Source organism: Suricata suricatta, chromosome 1, assembly GCF_006229205.1.
Source record: "Suricata suricatta isolate VVHF042 chromosome 1, meerkat_22Aug2017_6uvM2_HiC, whole genome shotgun sequence".
NCBI classification, from domain to species: Eukaryota; Metazoa; Chordata; class Mammalia; order Carnivora; family Herpestidae; genus Suricata; species Suricata suricatta.
This window is the reverse complement of record NC_043700.1, coordinates 127,457,954-127,477,484: the sequence shown is the minus strand read 5'-3', so window position 1 is coordinate 127,477,484 and position 19,531 is coordinate 127,457,954. Positions and strand designations below refer to the sequence as shown.

The window sequence follows — 19,531 nt, the reverse complement described above, 5'->3', positions numbered from 1 at the left end:
CTTTATAGAGGTGGGAATATGCTTCCTCCCATGAGGTATCTGTGTGGGGGGAATATCTGACTTGGAACATTGTGAGGCCTAATCAATAGCAACAGGCTTAATTTCACACGAGCAGTAGAGCAGAAGGAGATGCCAGTTTCCACCTCTCATGGCAGGAGCCGTGCACGTCTGCCATTTCCTTACTGTGACCGTGTCATCCAGCAAGGCCAGTGTGGCTCCCAGCAATACATATAACATATAGCATGTATAGATGGCAGATATGTTATTTATAGCCTTTTTTTCTCTAGTTTAGATATAACTAAAGATCACTGAAAATACACTGGTATAGCAACTAACTTGAATGGCCCCTCATATTTTGTTTTCAAGTCTGTTCCAAATACCTTTATTACTCACTCAAACTCTGATCAGCACATATACCTAATTATAATAGATTGCTCTTTCAGTGATTCAGCTGGTAAACAAAAGATGTGGGAGCATTTGATCAGAAGGATATTTAGTATTTGGATTTAAAAATTTGGGTATTTTGATAAAAATGTAATAGTATCTATGACAACTATGACAAATAATTTTTCTTTATAATGGAAAACTTTAGATAAACTTTGTGCTTAAATTAACTATAGATTTTGAAGTAATATGAGGAATAATGGGGAAGAGTTGCCTTTTGATAAAACTGTCAATGATAAATTACCATTAATGTTATTAATTTGGATGTGATTTGAAAGCTAGTACCTTTTTGTAACTTAAAATCCATATAGACATACAATAATGTGAGTGTTTGTGCAAATATTTATAAGATGGCAATAAAAATTATCTTATGAACATTTTAGGTCATAAGTAATTTTATTAAGTGAATTATCAAAAGTGAATATCCAAGCCACAAGAATTAACAACATCCTTACTATGGGCAATATAAGAGGCCATGGTATTCCAAGGACATTTTGTGAGGATGAAACTAATTTTTTTTTCTAATTTGCTTAAGAAAAAATTAATCCAGAGAAGGAAAATCATTTTTATTGAGTAATATTATCTTCTGGATACTCTATTTTTATTGCTATTATTTTTATAATCTCTTTATCATTTACATTTTCAGTCATTGGACAAGCATGTATTGAGTCCTGCTTCAGGTTCAATTCTGGTCTATACAAGATGGGATTGGAAGATATCAATCCTTGACCTTGAGAAGTTTTCCTTCTGGTTGGTATGATAAGCATCAGACCTGAAACACAATGAGAGAAAAACACATCGACTATTGATGCAAGGTCTCCCCTCTTGTGCCCTCATTGTGCCATTCATACTCCAACATTCTTTCTTTTCCTCTTTTGATTATTGACTCTAGTCCAGGGAAAAAGGTGTCTATTTTGAGAAATGGAAATATAGAACTTTAGTGTGAAAGAATGTGAGCAAAAAACAATTCAACTATAAAAATCCATATAGAGCTCAGAGATTCCTGTAGGGAAAAGTAGTGTTCTTTTTGGTAAATTTTCAAAGTATTCTCTAGGGTAAGCTGGGTTCTTATATCTAGAAAATGTATTGCTTATCTGAGTTTTTAAACACTTCTTTTTCCCATGTTTACCTTTGGCATTTGCAATCACAGAAAAACTTTGTTCAGGATTGTAATTAACTTTTGGTGTCACTAACTATGTTATCACAAACTGTGAAACTCTCTGGCCATTGGTAGTCAGCATATCTCTGAGGGAAAATATTTTAATTGTCGAACTTGTACCCATAGAAATTCATTTACCTTTGGAGAATTGAAAAGCTTGAAAATAGTCATTTAAAAGTATTCAAAGAAAGCATAGGTTGTGGTGTATACAAATCACTTAATAAAATTTCATATGTATTTTGGTGTCAGAAATTTCTCCCTCTGACTTCTTCTTTCAAAGTACAGATATGTATACCAAGTCTGAAATGTTGATAATTCAGGGAAGATGTACACTGGGGAAATAAATTTAGCAAACTGAACAAAAAAAGTTATTTGTGCTGTCTTGGGAAAAAGCAATTTGTGTTTTACCCTCGTAACCATTAAGAATTGAGGGAGAAAAAAACCCAGTAATACTCTCATTGATTTCTCTTTCCTTGGAATTTGAGGTATAAAGTGGGTTAAGAAATGGTGGGTAGTATAGACCCTCAGATCTGGAATATTTACTCAATAGTTTCATTATTAGAGCTCAAGAAAGAAAGTAGAAAATTTCAATCTCCTGTATACATATGCTGAAGGAACAGTGCATTTTGAGTGCAGTGTTCAATGTCAGTTACTTCCAATTTTGTATTATGACTTTGTATTATGTTCAATCAGATGAAATTACCATTTTTCAGGTCTAAGCCTATCAACTATCAGAAATTTGATATGGATCAACATAATCAAAGGGTTGGGGAAGTAGGTGATTATATTTATGGTATGTGATGGCAGTTTTATTCTTTGACTTTTTTTTTGAAATTTTATTTTATTTTATTTTTTTTACTTTATAAAGTTTCATATTTTTTTAAGATATGCAATTATTTTCCATCATTTACAATACAGTGGTTACAATGACACTCCAAACAGAAAAGCAAAGTAAAAAATCAAAACACCAACTTCTGTTTCATGTAATTAGACTTATACAGAAATTAGAAGGTTAAGTAACAATTAGTTAATCACCTATTCTTTGACTTTTGAGCCATGGCTACCATGACTTAACAAAGTCTCGTGAGAGCATGGTGTAAATACAGAAGTGTGTGGACCAAATTGTAAATATTCCAATTAAAAATTTTTTACAGTATGGTTGACATGCAATGCCACATTAGTTTCAGGTATACAACATGGTAATCCAAGTTCTCTGATTGTTATGCTGTGCTCACAAGGGTAGCTCCCATCTATCACCATACAGTGCTATTGCAATATCTGATGGAGACACTGTGGAAAATACTATGGAGGTTCATCATAGCTCTTCTGAGAGGTGTGAAGTAATACCTCACTGTAGTTTTGATTTGCCTTCCCCTCTTGATAAGTGATGATAAGCATCTTTTCATGTGTCTCTTGGCCATCTGTATGCCTTCTTTGTGTCTATGTCTTCTATCAAATATTTTAATTGGATTATTTAGTTTTGGGGTGTTGAGTTTGATAATTTCCTTATGTACTTTGGATAGTAACCCTTGATCGATATGTCATTCACAAATATCCTCCCATTTTGTGGGTTGCCGTTTAATTTTGCTGATTACTTCTTTCACTGTGCAGAAGCTTTTTATTTTGATGGAATCCCAATAGTTCATTTTTTCTTTTGTTTCTCTTGCCTGAGGAGATATATCCAGAAAGAAGTTGCTACTGCTGATGTAAAAGAGGTTACTGCTTATGTTCTCCTCTAAGATTTTTATGGTCTCCTGTCTCACATTTCAGTATTTCATCCATTTTGAGTTTATTTTTGTGTATGGCTTAAAAAAGTGGTCCTGTCTCATTCTTTGCATGCTGCTTCAACACTATTTGTTGAAGAGACTTTTTCCATTGGACATTCTTTTCTGCTTTGTCATAGATTAATTGACCATATAGCTGTGGGTTTATTTCTGGATTTTCTATTAATCTATGTTCCGTTGATCTGTTTCTATTTTTGTGCCAAGTACCATACTGTTTTGATTGCTATATCTTTGTGGTAATTTGAAGTCTGGAAGTGTGATGCTTCCAGTTTTGCTTTGCTTTTTTTTCAAGATTGTTTTGGCTATTCAGGGTCTTTTGTGATTTCATACCAATTTTAGTATTGTTTGTTCTAGCTCTGCAAAAAATGCTGGAGGAATTTTGATAGGGATTACATTAAATGTGTAGATTGCTTTGGATAGTATAGACAGCTTAACAATATTTGTTCTTCCAATCTATGGGCATGGAATATTTTTCCATTTCCTTGTTTCATCTTCAATTTCTTTCATCTGTGTTTTATTGTTTTTAGTATATAGGTCTTTTAACTCTGGCTAAGTTTATTCCTAGGTTTCTTACTAGGTTTAGTATAATTATAAATGGGACTGATACTTTAGTTTCTCTTTCTGCTGCTTAATTATAGAAAGGCAACACATTTCTGTACATTGATTTTGTACAGAAATGAATATGTATATCAGTTCTAGCTGTTTTTTGGTGGAATCTTTCAGATTTTCTATATATAGTATTATGTCATCTGCAAATAGTGAAAGTTTCTATTCTTCTTTGCTAATTTGGATGCCTTTTATTTCTTTTTGCTGTCTGATTGTTGTGGCTAGGACTTCCAGTACTATGTTAAATAACAGTGATGAGAGTGGATATTCCTCTCTTGTTCCTGATGATAAAAAAAAAAGCTGTCAGTTTTCTCTCCTTGAAGATGATATTAGCTGTGGGTTTTTCATAGATGGTCTTATTATGTTGAGATATGTTCCCTCTGAACCTACTTTGTTAAGAGCTTTTGTCATGAATGGATGTTGTACTTTGTCAAATGCTTTTTTCTGTATCTATTGAAAGTATCACATGTTTTTATCTTTTTTCTTACTAATGTAGTATATCACATTGAGTGATTTAAAAACATTGAACCACTCTTGCAACCCAAGAATAAATCCCAGTTGAACGTGGTGAATGATTTTGTTAAATGTGTTGTTGGATTGAGATTGCTAGCATTTAATTGAGAATCTTTGCATCCATGTTCATCCAGAATATTGTCCTGTAGTTCTCTTTTTTAGTGGAGTCTATTTGGTTTTGATATCAGGGTAATGCTGGCCTCATGAAATGAATTTAGAAGTTTTCCTTCTTTTTCTATTTTTTTTAATAGTGTCAGAAGTATAGATATTAACTCTTCTTTAAATGTTGTGTAGAGGGTGCATGGGTGGCTCAGTCAATTAAGCAACTGAACCTTGGTTTCAGCTCATGATCAGTATCTCACAGTTCATGCATGGGATGGAGCCCTGTGTTGGATTCTCTTTTTCCCTCTGTCTTTGTCCCTCTCCTACTCAAAATAAATAAATAAAAATAAAAATAAATGTTTGGTAGAATTGACGTGTGAAGCTACCTGAACCTGTACTTTTGTTTGTTCAGAGTTTTTTGATTATTGATTCAATTTATTTGTTGGTATTGGTCTATTCAAGTTTTTATTTCCTCCTATTTCAATTTTGGGAGATCATGTTTCTAGGACTTTCTCTATTTCTTCCAGGTTGTGCATTTGTTGGCATATAGTTTTTCATAGTATTCTCTTATGATTATATTTCTGTGGTGTTTATCATTATTTTTCCTCTCTCATTTGTGATTTTATTACAATCCTTTCTTTTTTTTTCTTGGTAAGTCTGACTAGACATTTATCAGTTTTGTTAATTTTTTCTAAGAACCAATCCCTTGATCTGCTCTATTGTTTTTTAAATTTCTGTGTTCTTTATTTTTGCTTTAATATTTATTATTTCCTTCCTTTTTTTGGTTTTAGGTTTCATTTGTCTTTTTTTTCCTAGTTCCTTTAGGTGTAAGGTTAGGTTGTTTATTTGATATTTTTTCTTGCTTCTTGAAGTGGGCCTGATGTAGGCCTGTACTATTAGAACCACTTTTGGTGCATCCTAGAGGTTTTGGACTGTTGAGTTTTCATTTTCATTTGTTTCCATGTACTTTTTAGATTTCTTTTTTGATTTCCTGGTTGATCCATTTATTGTTAGTAGCATGTTATTTAACCTTCATGTGTTTGTGGTTTTTTTGAGATTTTTTCTTCCTGTTGACTTCTAGTTTCATAGCATTGTGGTCAAAAAAATATGGATGGTATGATTTCAATCTTCTTTAATTTGTTGAGGTTTATTTTATGGGCTACCATGTGATCTACTCTGGAGAATTCCATGTGCACTTGAAAAGAATGTGTATTGGGCTCTTTTACGATGGAATGTTCTGAATGTATTTGTTAAATCCATATGGTGTGTCATTCAAAGCCATTGTTTCCTTGTTGATGCTCTGTCCATTGATGTAGGTGAGGTTTTAGAGTCCCATACCATTATTGTATTATTATTGATTAGTTCCTTTATGATTGTTATTAACTTCTATATATTTAAATGTCCTGTATTGGGTGCATAAATATTTACAATTATTATATCTTTTTGTTAGGTTGTCCCCTTTATTATTTATCTTATTTGTCTCTTGTTACAGTCTGTTTTAAAGTCTATTTTGTCTGATACTGGCATTGCTACTCTGGCTTTCTTTTGATATGCATTTGCATAATAGATGTTTCTCCATCCTATATTTTTCAATCCTAAAGGTGCCTTTAGGTCTAAAATTGGCAGCATATAAATGCGTCTTGTTTCTGTAATCATTCTGTCACCCTCTGTCTTTTGATGGACCCATTAGTCCTTTGATATTTGAAGTAATTATTGATAGATATATATTTATTGCCATTTTATTACTTGTGGTTGTTACTCAATATTTTTTCTGATCCTTTCTTCTATTTCTCCCTTTTATATTTTGCTGATTTTGTTTGGTGATGTGTTTGAATTCCTTTCTCTTTATTCTTTGCATATTTATTAGTGGTTTTTGATATATGATTACTCTTAGGTTTATATATAACTTAGAGGCCCATTTTAAATAATATTAATAATCAATGCAACCAACTTTATTAGCACCTACTAAGAATATGCAGTTGGCTAATTTCTTCCAAGTAATCAGCAAAATAGATGAATAAAACACAACCTTTGCCTTGTAGATGATAACAATCTAGAAGTCATGATCAGCAGATTTTTCTTTTTACAACAGTTTTATTTGGGTATAATTTACATACCCAATTTATACATATATAATTTACATGTAGTTTAATACACTTTTATGTCTACAGTTTGATAAGTTTGACATATATATGCATAACACATGCATATATATATTTATATATATAAAATATCTCCAAGTATTATATATAAAATATATAATATCCTTTTACCCTAGAAATTTCCCTTGTGATTTTATGTAGTCACCTCTGGCTCTGAACAATGATTGTTCTGATTTTTTTTTCCCACCAAAGACTAATGTTGCCTATTTCAGAAATGTCTTATGAATGAAAACATATAGTAATTAGGAGACAATGCTCCAACTATATCACAATTCTGCATGTCTGTGAACAGAGGTAATGACTGCTTTTGTTTCAGTATTATTTTGGCAAACATGTATGTATAGTAAATAACCTTGGAAGCTAGAGGTAATGTCTTCCTCCTGAGAAAAGGGCAGGTATTATTGTGCAGTGCGTTAACAATAATGTGTCCCCGTGGGGTAAAGATCAAGTAGGCTTACTGCCCATTGTAATAGATTCACATTCCCGGAGTTCCCACATTCCTCTCCTGTAACACAACTCACTGTACAAGGGTGATACGCTGACTAACCTGATTGCTTTGAGTAATAAAGTCCTTTGTCTTTGATCCAGCAGTCTCATGTCTTATGCCAGCAGACATGAAACTTATAAGCTTATTCACTGCCTGAAATCTCAAATCTTTCACAATTCTTGACAACAGTATGTATTCTTTTGTGTCTGCTTTCTTTAGCTTAGCATAATGTTTTTAAGAACTGTCTATCTTGTTTCACAAATTAATAATTAGCTTCTTTATTTGCCAAGTTGTACTAATTGCATGATTATATCAAATTGGTTTATGTTCCCTTGTTGATGTACATTTGGGTTTGCAACAGTCTAGAAGTCAAGATCAGCACGTTTTCCAAGTAGTAGTTATTATACCATGTAATCCAATACATATATTTATAAAATACTATTATAGTACAGAAGAAGGAATGATTAATTATTCAAAAGAAAATTTCACAGATGAGTTGACATATGAGGCAGACCTTGAAGAATGAGCTTCTTCTCTGGCCTGACTTAGTGCCCTATTTCAAAGAAACCTGAGTTTTATTCAAATTTCTAGTCTTGGAATTTTATATATGTACTTCCACAAATAAGAGATTTTTTTCCAAAAAGTTATATGCTCCATTTTAAAGTGAGAGAAGTGATTCATCTATTTTTAAGTGTCTTCAGAACTTTATTTCACTCTTCCTTCAAGTCCTCAACATGATCAGTCACTAATGGCACTATTATGTTTTGAAGGATTATTGGGGTGCTGTCCACCCCCCTACATATTTAATCAATGAATAGTAATTTAACTAATAAGTTATTTATGTATTCCATATACTATGACATACATAATAAGATCATCTTTAGGAAATGCTATTTTTATAACATAAACTATAATCTAAATAAGTGTACTAAATAGTTTGTACTACAAACTAAATAAGTGTACTTGTTTGGCAACTATAGCTTCAAAGACTCTGAATCTATGGTCTTTACCCCCAAGCAGAAAGCTGTCTTACAGCCCCTTCTGTGTAGAAATCCTCAAACAGTCCAGCCCATACCTGTCTTCATCCTGTCAGTGGCTTACCACAGGCAAGTCCTGCTTCAGTAGACTATTGGTGAGAGGAAGCTTAGTTCTATACATTTTGACTAACTATTGGATCTTTGTCTTTCATCTATGTTCTTTGAATAAAATGGTCTCCCTTAGAAATATTTGTTTTGGGCTAACTGTATATCTAGTATTAAGCAGACTCTAAAATAAATAAAACTCTTGGTATAATTTTATAATCTATTAAAGATATAAAAATAATATATGTGAAATAACTAAAAGTTAATTATGCTATTGACAATAAATACATTGAATTAATTGGTGACTAAAAGGCATACAGATAGTGGTTGAGTAGAATCTAAAACCAAACTGCATGGTTTGCATTTTAGCTCTATAATTTACTGGTTGTGTGACCTTGTATGAGTTATTTGAGTGCTTCAAACTGTCTGTAAAATGAAGATGATAATAATAGCATCTACTTCACTAGGTTATTGTGAGGATTATGTGAGTTAAAATGTACAAAGCACTTATGACATTGCCTGGTACAGTAAGTAATATATGTGTTTGCTGTTGATATTGATAATGATGATGATTTTAGTTTGTAGTAAGTTCCAAGAAATAAGAGGTAAGAAAAAGCACTGTGTGTTTGGGTTAAATTTAGTACACAAGTTTTGTTGCTTGCTTCACAGGTCATTTGTTGGGGGAGTAATGAACAATAAATTGGGAAAGTAAACTGAGTTAGATTATGATACCTTGAAAATGAGCTAAGTTTAAACACAATGTGTTATCCATTCAGCAGCTGTTAAAGGTTGTGGACCATATAAAATACATTTTTGGAATTATCAGTTTGGCAGGGGCACTGAGAGAAGGGCCCTTAGAAGCATGAAATTGAAGTTTAGAATGAAGTCATCATCTAGATGTGAGGCAAAGGGATGGTGATGAGAGCCAAACAGAGCTGGTTAGGACAGGGAATGGGAAGGAGAGACAGAAGATAACAGTTCAGTAGGGGAGCAGGAAGAATAATGCCATCACCTGTTGGGATAGCTAGGAACAGGAAAATCATGATTTAATATGAATTACTTAGCATTCTGTTAGTGATAAAAACCAAGATAGATGACTTTAAAGCATTATAAGAATGGCCTCTGGATCTCAAAGCAAGACTGACTTGTGTTTACAGTATTTTTGATGAGTGTGATTGTTTTTCCTAGTTCGTTGAAAACTGGCCGTCTATTCATGTTATGCAAATCAGCACTTAAAAAAATACATGATTGGACTTCATATTTGATTAACTTGAATGTTATATTTCATAACCCCATTGGAAAGCAGAATTTTCTACAATCCTTAAATTTGTTTCATGATTTCTTTTTACTCTAAGATTGTGATTTAAGTTGTGCTAATACTTGAATTTTTATGTGACCCTTTATGTGATGTTTTCACTTTATATTTAAATTCTTAAAATCCTAACGCAGCTCTATGGGAGGTAAAGTCTATTAGTGTATTTCTTCAGGGGTCTGTTAATATTGTGTTATATATTTTACAACAATGTTAAGCTATGATATAATAAATATTTGAGAGCCTACCTTTTGTTCTGTTATTACTTTAATTGTTGCTTCATTTTTTAGGAATGCTAATAAGTAAAGATAATAGTCCACATAAGGTTATGGTGTAAGTATGAAGCAAAGTAGTTCAGGGAGGGAAAAAAAGGGAAAAAATCTTCATAATACAGAGTAAAATAATACCTGCTCGAATATTTGTTAGGTTTATGGCTTGAGCCAGTCATCTAAAATCCTTAGATCCTATATATAGCAGCAACATCAGGCACATTTCTTAAATATTTTGTTTACCAAGATGATAAGAAATTACATGGATTATGTGGAATTTGTAGAAAGCCTTATATATAAATATTGATGATGATGATTCTTATTTGCAAGATAATGTATTAAGAATGTCCAAATATGATGGATTCCAATTTTTAAGTTGCTCTAACTCCTTGTCTTTTCTTTCTCTCAGACAATTCGATTGCAACTTAAAAGCATCCTTGCTTAACATCTGTTCACCTTTATTTTTCTCCCAATCCCCCATTTTTTCCCATGAAAGGTAAGCTTGGGATTTGCATGAATAATTTTCCAGTGTCTAGGGAGGCCTCACTGAGCTAAACACGTGACTACAGATGTCCGCACCTGGAGTGAAAGAATATGTGTTAGTCATGCCGTAATAAAACCCTTAGGAGTTATAACTTTGTGCTTTTCCTTCTAAATGACACTGTGCCCTATGGTTTCGTTTTTAAAGGCAAAATGGAATTTGTCACTTTCACTGCTAATTTTCTCTTCGTAAAGGGCTGAGCACTGAGCCTTATTCTTTTTTCCCCTGGGTTGAGCACATCTAGTGTGCTGCAGCATAGCTGGGCTTTATTCGCTGGCCTCTGCAAAGAACGGACAAGCAGCAGCTTCTGAGGTCTTCCACCTGACTGCTTCCAAGCTGCTGAAGGGGAAAGAGCAGCAGGTCAAGGTGGCAACAGTTTCACATGGCAGCGTCTGCCAAGTACTAGAATGTTAAAAGTAAAAACTCAAAATGAAATATATGAGCATAAATACCAAGAGAAGCATATATTAGTGACATATCTGGAAAATAAGACTATGTATAATAACATTTATATATACATATATATCCATTCATATAGACATATCTATATCAATAGATCTAGATAGGTAGTCACATGGTTCTAAATGTATATCTCCAGGGATTTGATTTTGGCGTAAAAATGAATAGTTTTATTACTCAGATCACTTTTACTTATGGAATTTTTGTCAGTATAGGTCTTTGCTGGAGTTTTTTTTTTGTTTATCTATTTATTTTGAGAGAGAGAGCATGCATGCACTGAAGTGGAGGAGGGGCAGAGAGAGAGGAGGAGAGAGAAAATCCCAAGCAGGCACCATGCTCAGTGCAGAAGCCAACTGTGGGGCTCGGTCTCATGAATTGGGAGATCATGACCTGAGCCAAAAGCAAGAGTCAGTTGTTGAACCAACCGAGCCACCAGCTAGAATTTATTTTTATGTAATATTTGAGAAGCAGTTAGTGGTTAAGAACTAGGTTCAGATGCATGGTTGTTTTTAAATACCCACTTATCAGCAGTAGGACTCCAGGGATCTCCCAGTACCTTCGTTTTTCCATCTGTGAAGTACAACTAGTAACTATACTTACTTCACAGAGTTGTGAGGATTAACTACGTATACATATGTGTGTATATGTATATATATATACACACACACACATATACATATACATATATCACTTGGGATAGTGAGCTGAGTATATGGAAACCTTATATATAATTTATTAAGCAAGTAAAACTCATTATTTCTATCTAAAAGTAAAAAGAATGTCACATATAGATTTTCAGTAGTAGTTAATGTTTTTTATGGTCTTCTAAATTAAGGCATGGCATTTTCAAATAAAATGATAAGATGCTAAACTAGCACAGCAATTCAATAAAGGGCCTGAAATAGAACAGAACTTCTAATCTATTTATTACTCTTTTATCTTTAGAAGTATTAACTGTAACTGAACTAAAAAAATTTTTCCAACTAATCATGTCATTTCTAGAAGTACAGTGCTATTAAAAGGCCATTTTGAAGAATCATGATATTTTAGAATTAACAGAAACTTTAGATATCAAATGGTTCATTCAGCCTCTTGATCTTGGAGATCAGAGAACTGAGGCCAAGAAAAACAAATGACTTTCTCAAGTTCAGGTAACTAATTCCAAAGCTGTGTTTACTAACGTCTAGTGTCACTATCCAGTGAATAATGGAGTTTGCTTTTCTTTTGAGTCTTATAGTAAGCCATATATATTGCATAATTTTTGATATATTTTCACACTTACAAAAATGTTATAAGGATAGTACTAGGAACTTCTAGACACCCTTTACCCAGATTTACCAACTGCTTATGTTCTGTTCCATTTGTTTTATCATCCCATATACATATATCTGTCTGTTTATGATTATATTTTTGAATTTTTGAAAATAAATTGTAGACATCTTGTCCCTTTATAAATACTGAGTATGCATTTCCTAAGAGCAACCACAATTATCAATAACTGAAATGAGAAACTTTAACATTGATATAATAATCTATTCTAACCAAATTTGTGTTTAAATTTTATCAACTTTCCCAGTAATACCCCCTTTCTTTAAAAAAATGTTTTTGGGGAGCACCTGTGTGGCTCAGTTGGTTAAGTATCTGCCTTTGACTCTGGTCATGATCTTGCAGTTCATGAGTTTGAGCTCCGCATTGGCCTGTCTGCTGTCAGCACAAGGCCCTCTTCAGATCCTCTGCCTGCTCTCTTTCTGTGCCCCCCCACCCCTCCTTTGCTTGCACTCATTCACTCTCTCTTTCTTTCTCACAAAAATGAATATTAAAAATTTGAATATAATTGACCCACAATGTTACATTACTTGCAGATGTACAATATAGTGATTCAACTTCTCTATATGTTGTGCTGTGCTAAGTTACCTCTGTCACCATGCAACACTGTTACAGTACCAGTGACTCTGTTCCCTACACTGTGCCTTTATTCCCATGACTTACTCATTCCGTAACTAGAAGCCTGTGTCTCCCATTCCCCTTTCTGTGTTTTGCCAGTCCCTCCACTTCCTCCCTCTGGCAACCATCAGTTTGCCCTCTGTATTTATAGTTCTGATTCTGCTTTCTGTTTGTTCATTTACTTTTATGAGATTCCACATACAATTGAAATATATGGTATTTATGTCTCAGTATGACTTATGTCACTTAGCATACTACCCTTTAGGTCCATCCATGTTGTTGCAAAGCACTCAATCCCATCCTTTTATATGTCTACGTAGTATTCCATTGTATTTATATACCACATCTTCCTTATCCCTTTTTCTATTGATGGGCATTTAGGTTTTTTCCAGTCATGGCTATTGTAAATAATGCCACAAGCAGACGAGAGGCAGAGAAAGAGGGACAGAATCTGAAGCAGGCTGCAGGCTCTGAGCTGTCAGCACAGAGCCTGACACGAGGCTCAAACCCATGAACCACAAAATCATGACCTGAACCAAAGTGGGACACTAAACCAACTGAGCCACCCTGGTGCCCCCCCTTTTAAAAATAAATTTTAACTTCGTAAATGAGTGATGTCTTATAATACAAGTAGGACGTGATGCTAAATGTCACATGATCACAACTGAACCACTTGTGTGACTACAAGGTAGTAAAGGAAAGAAAACATAGTCAAGGCGCTGGGGTGAGAAGGCAAAATTCTGGTACCATGGTGGCTACAACAGCATTCTGAGGGTAAATCAAAATATTTGATCTTTGGTGGCTTCAGTGCCTGCTACCTAATCCATTCACGGGATATGGAATATTACCTTGTAAAATGGAAAGGATGGCCAGATTCTACAAGTACTTGGGAACCTTTGCAAAATGTCAAGTGCCCATTACTTCTCCAGCAGTTTTCTAATGACAAGCATAATTATTTATCTCAGGTAAAGAAAGGCAAAGCAATAAAAGACAATAACAAAGCTTTGAAACCTGCCATTGCCGAATACATTGTAAAGAAGGCTAAACAGAGGCTAGCTCTGCAGAGATAACAAGATAAACTCAACAGAAGGAAGAATCATAAAGGAATGATATTTGTGGAAAATACTGTTGACTCAGAGGGCCCACCTTCAGACTTTTACTACATTAATGAATACAAACCAGCTCCTGGAATCAGCTTAGTCAATGAAGCTACCTTTGGTTGTTCGTGTACAGAGAAATGTTGTCCTGCTGAAGCTGGAGTTCTTTTGGCTTATAATAAAAACCAACAAATTAAAATCCCCCCCCAAAATTCATTTTGATATACAAGTGCTTTGGATTACAAGCATGTTTCCAGAACAAATTATGCTTGCAAACCAAGGCTTTATACATATCCGCATAGATGAATTCCATAGCCATTATAATGAGTAAAAGAAGCCCGATAGAAGACTATATACTTCATGATCCCATGCATAAGTTTTAGAATATACCAAAATGTCATGTGGTGACAGAAATCAGAAAAATAGTTACTCTTGAAGGGTAGATATTGACTTGGAAAGGTCACAGGGAACTTTCTAAGGTAATAAAAATGTCTTATATCTTGATGGGACATGAGTTAATTGGGTGTAGACATTTATCTAAACTCATGAATTATACACTTGAGATTTGTGCACAAATTATATTGTTCTAATAAATTTAACTGAAAAACTGAAAATACTGAACTCTGGTTAGTAGATTTCCTTTCTACTTTGGTTTAGGTTAGCAATTATGAAATTACTTTCTGTGTATTACAAGTTGAGCAAATAAATATATGGGTTGAACTTCATGGGAAGCCAGATTTCTCACTGTTGGAAGAGAAAAATAAAACATAAAATAAAATAAAATAAAATAAAACAAAATGTATTAGAGACATTTGCTCATCTTACAGAACACTCACAGAACAAGTTACTTGCAATCCGAGGTTTGACCGTATGTGCATAGTTTGATTCTTGCTATTGCTGAGGAGTAGCTATTACTGGTTATGCCACAGTTTGTTTATCCACTCCCTTGTTGATGGGCATCATTTAGTTATTTCTATTTGGGGTAAATATAAATACAACTTCTATGAACATTTTTGTACAAATATTTTTGTGAACATAAAAGAATTCCATTTCTCTTAGTTAAATATCTATCATTGCAGTTCCTTAGTCATAGGTAGGATTATGTTTTATGAGAAATTGCCAAACTTTTATCAAAGTGGTTTTTCATTTATATTTTCACCAGCAATGTATGAAAATCAGAGTTGGTCCATATCCTCACCAACATTTGATGGCGTTCAGTCTGTTTTTAACATTGGCCATTGAACTATTTATGTAATGGTATCTTATTGTGATTTTAATATAGATTTCTCTGATTTCTAATGGTGCCGGGACTTTTTCATGACGCTTTTGCACATTTGTATATCTTCCCTGTGAAGTGTCTATTTAATTTTTTCCCATTTCTTAAATTTTTTGTGTGTTTTTATATTGAGTTGTAGGAATGCTTTGTATACTATACATATAGGTCTTTTAGCATGGACTATGTTTTGCAAGTATTTTTTGTCTGTGTAAATTGCCTATTCATTTTCTTAATATGTTTTGATGAGATGTTTTTTCTTCTAATAAAATCAAAATTATAAATTTTTATGATTATTGCATTCTGTATTCTTTTTAAAAATCACTTTATTTTTCCAGGTTGTGAATTTACTCTATGTTTTTTTCAAGAAGTTTACCTTTTAAATTTAGGTCTAATATTCATCTTGAATTAATTTTTCTGTATGATAACAAGGTAGGAGAATCTCTATGTGCTGTAAACCTAGATTTCCATTATTTTAAAGCGGATTTTCCCAGAAATATTTTCATTGCATGTTTTTCCTTGATATTAATAAAGACTTTCAGGGTGGCAAGCGAGTAAATCCAACTCAAACGAGATTGAGTAAACAGTGTGTTTGCTCACGTTGCCGGGAAGAAAAACGTGTCTCATAAGACTGAAGGCAGATACACAGAGGCCAGGCCCTCAGGAGAGAGAACTGGGAAGGATATTCTGGGGCTCTCTCGGGTCTGCTCACATCTGCTTGTCTCTGCAGAGCAGCAGTTTGCAGACAGCTTTTCTTCACAGGGCAGGGGAGACGAGCACTGTTAGCCTCACACGCTCATCCTTCAGTGTCTCTAGCTCTGTCCTGAGGAAGGACTCCACCTGGAACTGCTTCAGTCACATGCCCGCTCCCTGGGCTGGTCACTGCTTTTGGAGAGCTTACAGAGTCTGTAGAATCCTACGTAGGCTCACCCTGTGGGAGTGGGATGGTACTACAGACTGAAGCAACGTGGCACGAGGGAGAGACCGCGCCCCAAAGATAGGCTGCAGGACGTTCCAAATAACATATGTGCTGCCAGGCTTCCTATTTTTTTAAAATGGCTATTTATGTTTAGGATTTAGTTATTTTTCACTGAACTGCTAATTAAATATATTCAGGTGCAGTAAAGCTAAGTTTCAATTCAGCTTATCTAAAACTAGAGTATAAATTAATTAGATACTTTGAAGAACTAAGTGTTCAAATGATATGAGAATAATGATACCTCATCCAAGATCCAAGTTTAACACATCGAAGTCCATCACGTGAATGATACTGGATAAAGTAGAGGAGCCAGTAGCTTTTTTTTTTTTTTCACGGTGACATCCGTCCACTTTCTTCAAATTCTAATGAAAAAATTGTATTGTCAGTACTTCAGTATAATAAACCATTGGGAGAGCAACTGTGGTTCAGTGATTAGGACAAGATTTATATACTCAGAGTACCTAGTAATTTTCCAGAGCTTATAAAGCAAGGCTGATGATGTTCACCCCACAGGATTAATTGACAAAGAAGAAACCGTCCTTATTGGAAATCATTAAATGCTGCGAGGCTTGCATTTGAAGAAAACCTGAGACTTCATCATAGACAAATGACTATCCCAGCCAAAATCACCTACTTGTTAAAGTGTTTTCTTTGAAGTGTGGTTGAATAAGAAGCTGGCCCCTTAGAAAGCCTTGAAATGATAATGTAATCGACAACATATCTGATTTTCTGGGGTTGGACTCACTAAAGAAAGGAATCTGACATTAAAAGTAGTATTTTATATCTGCTTTTATCTAAGCTTAAAAAGGTAACCATCAGGGAACAGAGATGGAGGAGCTTTATAAATGGTAAATCCGGAGGTTATTTCCCTATTGTGGAGAGGACCCAGCTGACCCTCGCCCTCACCCCTGCCCCTAAGCCTGACTGTCTTGCTCAACATTCCACTTGCTTCAGCTTGGCTCCTCCCTTTCTTCCCAATGTGTACAAAACCCCTCCGTCACTGCCGCCATTGCTTCTGAGATTTAGGTGTGGACAACCTCTTTGTTCCTTCGAGACAGCTTTTCAAAACAAAGTTTACTAATGAGCTATGAGTGAGGAAGGGAAGGGACACACAAAAGCTTAAAAATTCAGATATTTATAAAAGCAGCTTTCTGATTCTAGGTGTAAAGGTCTAGTCATAGATTGGAGTAATATAAAATAGGAACATCCAGCTCATATAACCTTTTTCCTACTTAAGATCTGTTTTCTTCGTTCTTTGTGGCCAAATGATAAAATGACAGTTGCTGTCTTAGAACTCTCAGTGACCTATTAGATCTTCCCATTAAACAGGTTGGTTTCTATGTTTGCTTCGGGAGCACATACACTAATATTGGAACAGTATAGAGAAGATAACATGGTCTCTGTGTGAAGACAGACCTGCAAGTATGTGACACGTTCCATGTCTTTATGTAATGTACAGCTTGGTGTCCATAGTTTATAATGCTGCATTGCATATTTGGAAATAGCTAGGAGTGTGGATTCTGATAGTTCTCATCATGGGGAAACAAATTTTTTATAACTGTGCATGGTGATGGATGTTAACTGGACTTGCTATGGTTATATTACTTTGCAGTATATATAAATATTGAATCATTACATCTTACACCTAAGACTAATATGACATTTTGTCAGTTACACTTCAATTTTTTAAAAAATGAAGGTAGAAGAAGTTGACTTTTTCTTCTTTTCCCATTTCAAATGTCATTCCCTGGGATGCCTGGGTGGCTCAGTCAGCTGGGTGTCTGACTTCAGCTCAGGTCATGATCTCACAGTTTGTGAGTTCAAGCCCCACATTGGGCTCTGTGCTGACAGCTCTCAGCCTGGAGCCTGCTTCTGATTCTGTGTCTCCCTCTCTTTCTGCCCCTCTCCCTGTTGGCATGTGCACTCTTTCTCTTTATCGCTCTCTTAAAGATAAATAAACATTAAAACATTTTCAAATATCATTCTCTCTTATAAAGCACCTGAATTTCTATTTTACGTTAGAGGGATACCTTCAGTTCTCGGTTTGTTTATAGAATTGAATAAAGACACTCCCTCTCCTTTTCATGAATGATTGATTGGCTGTGACTGTCCAGAGGGTTGTACTGAGAAGGCCTCTGGTGGTGATTGTAGTTTCCACAGGGAAGAGTAATGTGATTAATTAATAATGTCTGCCATGAGCTTGAAGAAGGACAGGATAGTTGCCATGTATCTGTCACTTCTCTCTTAATCCCATTGATGGTAAAATATTTGTTCTGTTTTGATTGTTGTTTCTACTCAGGTTGTCAGCATTGGGGATTCCAATGATTCTTTTCCTTATTTATCCCTCAAATAGTGATGTGATAGTGGGGAACACATCTAAGTATATATTAAAATATTAAAATACTTTACTCCCTATCTAATTTAAAACCTCCTTAAGAGTGAGCAGATTCTCTCTGTAGAATGTGAGGCATTAGACATACAACAAAAAGAAAACAAATACTTAAAAGTTTTTTTTAATTTTTTTATGTTTATTTGTTATTGATGCAGAGAGAAACAAAGCATGAGTGGGGGAGGGGCAGAGAGAGAGAGGGAGATACAGAGTCTGAAGCAGGTTCTAGGCTCTGAGCTGTCAGCACAGAGCCCGACGTAGGGCTCAAACCCACAAACCATGAGATCATGACCTGAGCCGAAGTCTGATGCTTAACTGACTGAGCCACTCAGGTGCCCCTTAAAAGTTTTTTTAATGGTGCCTCCTATTAAATCATTTTGATTTCTTACCAAATGAATATAAAAATATTGAAGCTTAAAATATAAAATGTAGATTGAGATTCCTGTTCCATCCCAACATGTACATAATCTTCTAGTATTTTCTATTCTCTAATGTTTTGGACAATTTAGTTTCAAATGAATCAAGCAATAGGATGTGTAGTGTAAATAACTGCACATTTACAAAATTACAGTAATAACTGCTAAAGTTCTCTCAGGTATGCTCTTCTAGTGAATGTTTAAAAAGGTTTTTTTTAATGTTTATTCATTTTGGAGAGACAGAGACAGCACAAGTGGGGAAGAGGCAGAGAGAGGAAGACAGAATCTGAAGCAGGCTCCAAGCTGTCATCAGGGAGCTGTCTGCAGCGCTCAAACTCATGAAGTGTGAGATCATGACCTGAGCTGAAGTTGAATGCCCAACTGACTGAGCCACCCAGGCACCCTCCAGTGACTGTTTTAAACTTCATGTTCATAAACTGTCATACTTTATTAAATTTCTGTCTTCTTCACACATAAACTCTTGAGTTTGTAGAAGAAATGTTTATTTTTAAC

The 19,531-nt window shown here is 34.6% G+C and overlaps 1 protein-coding gene and 1 non-coding gene across 2 annotated transcripts in view; both read left to right on the top strand.

Annotated features, from left to right (window-relative positions):
- Positions 1 to 19,531, top strand: part of ARHGAP24 (Rho GTPase activating protein 24) — a 484,571-nt gene that overhangs the window by 55,911 nt on the left and 409,129 nt on the right. The window lies entirely within an intron of this gene.
- On the top strand, positions 17,557 to 17,659 carry LOC115303629. The gene has a single exon (XR_003914156.1). It is a non-coding gene; the product is annotated as a U6 spliceosomal RNA (small nuclear RNA).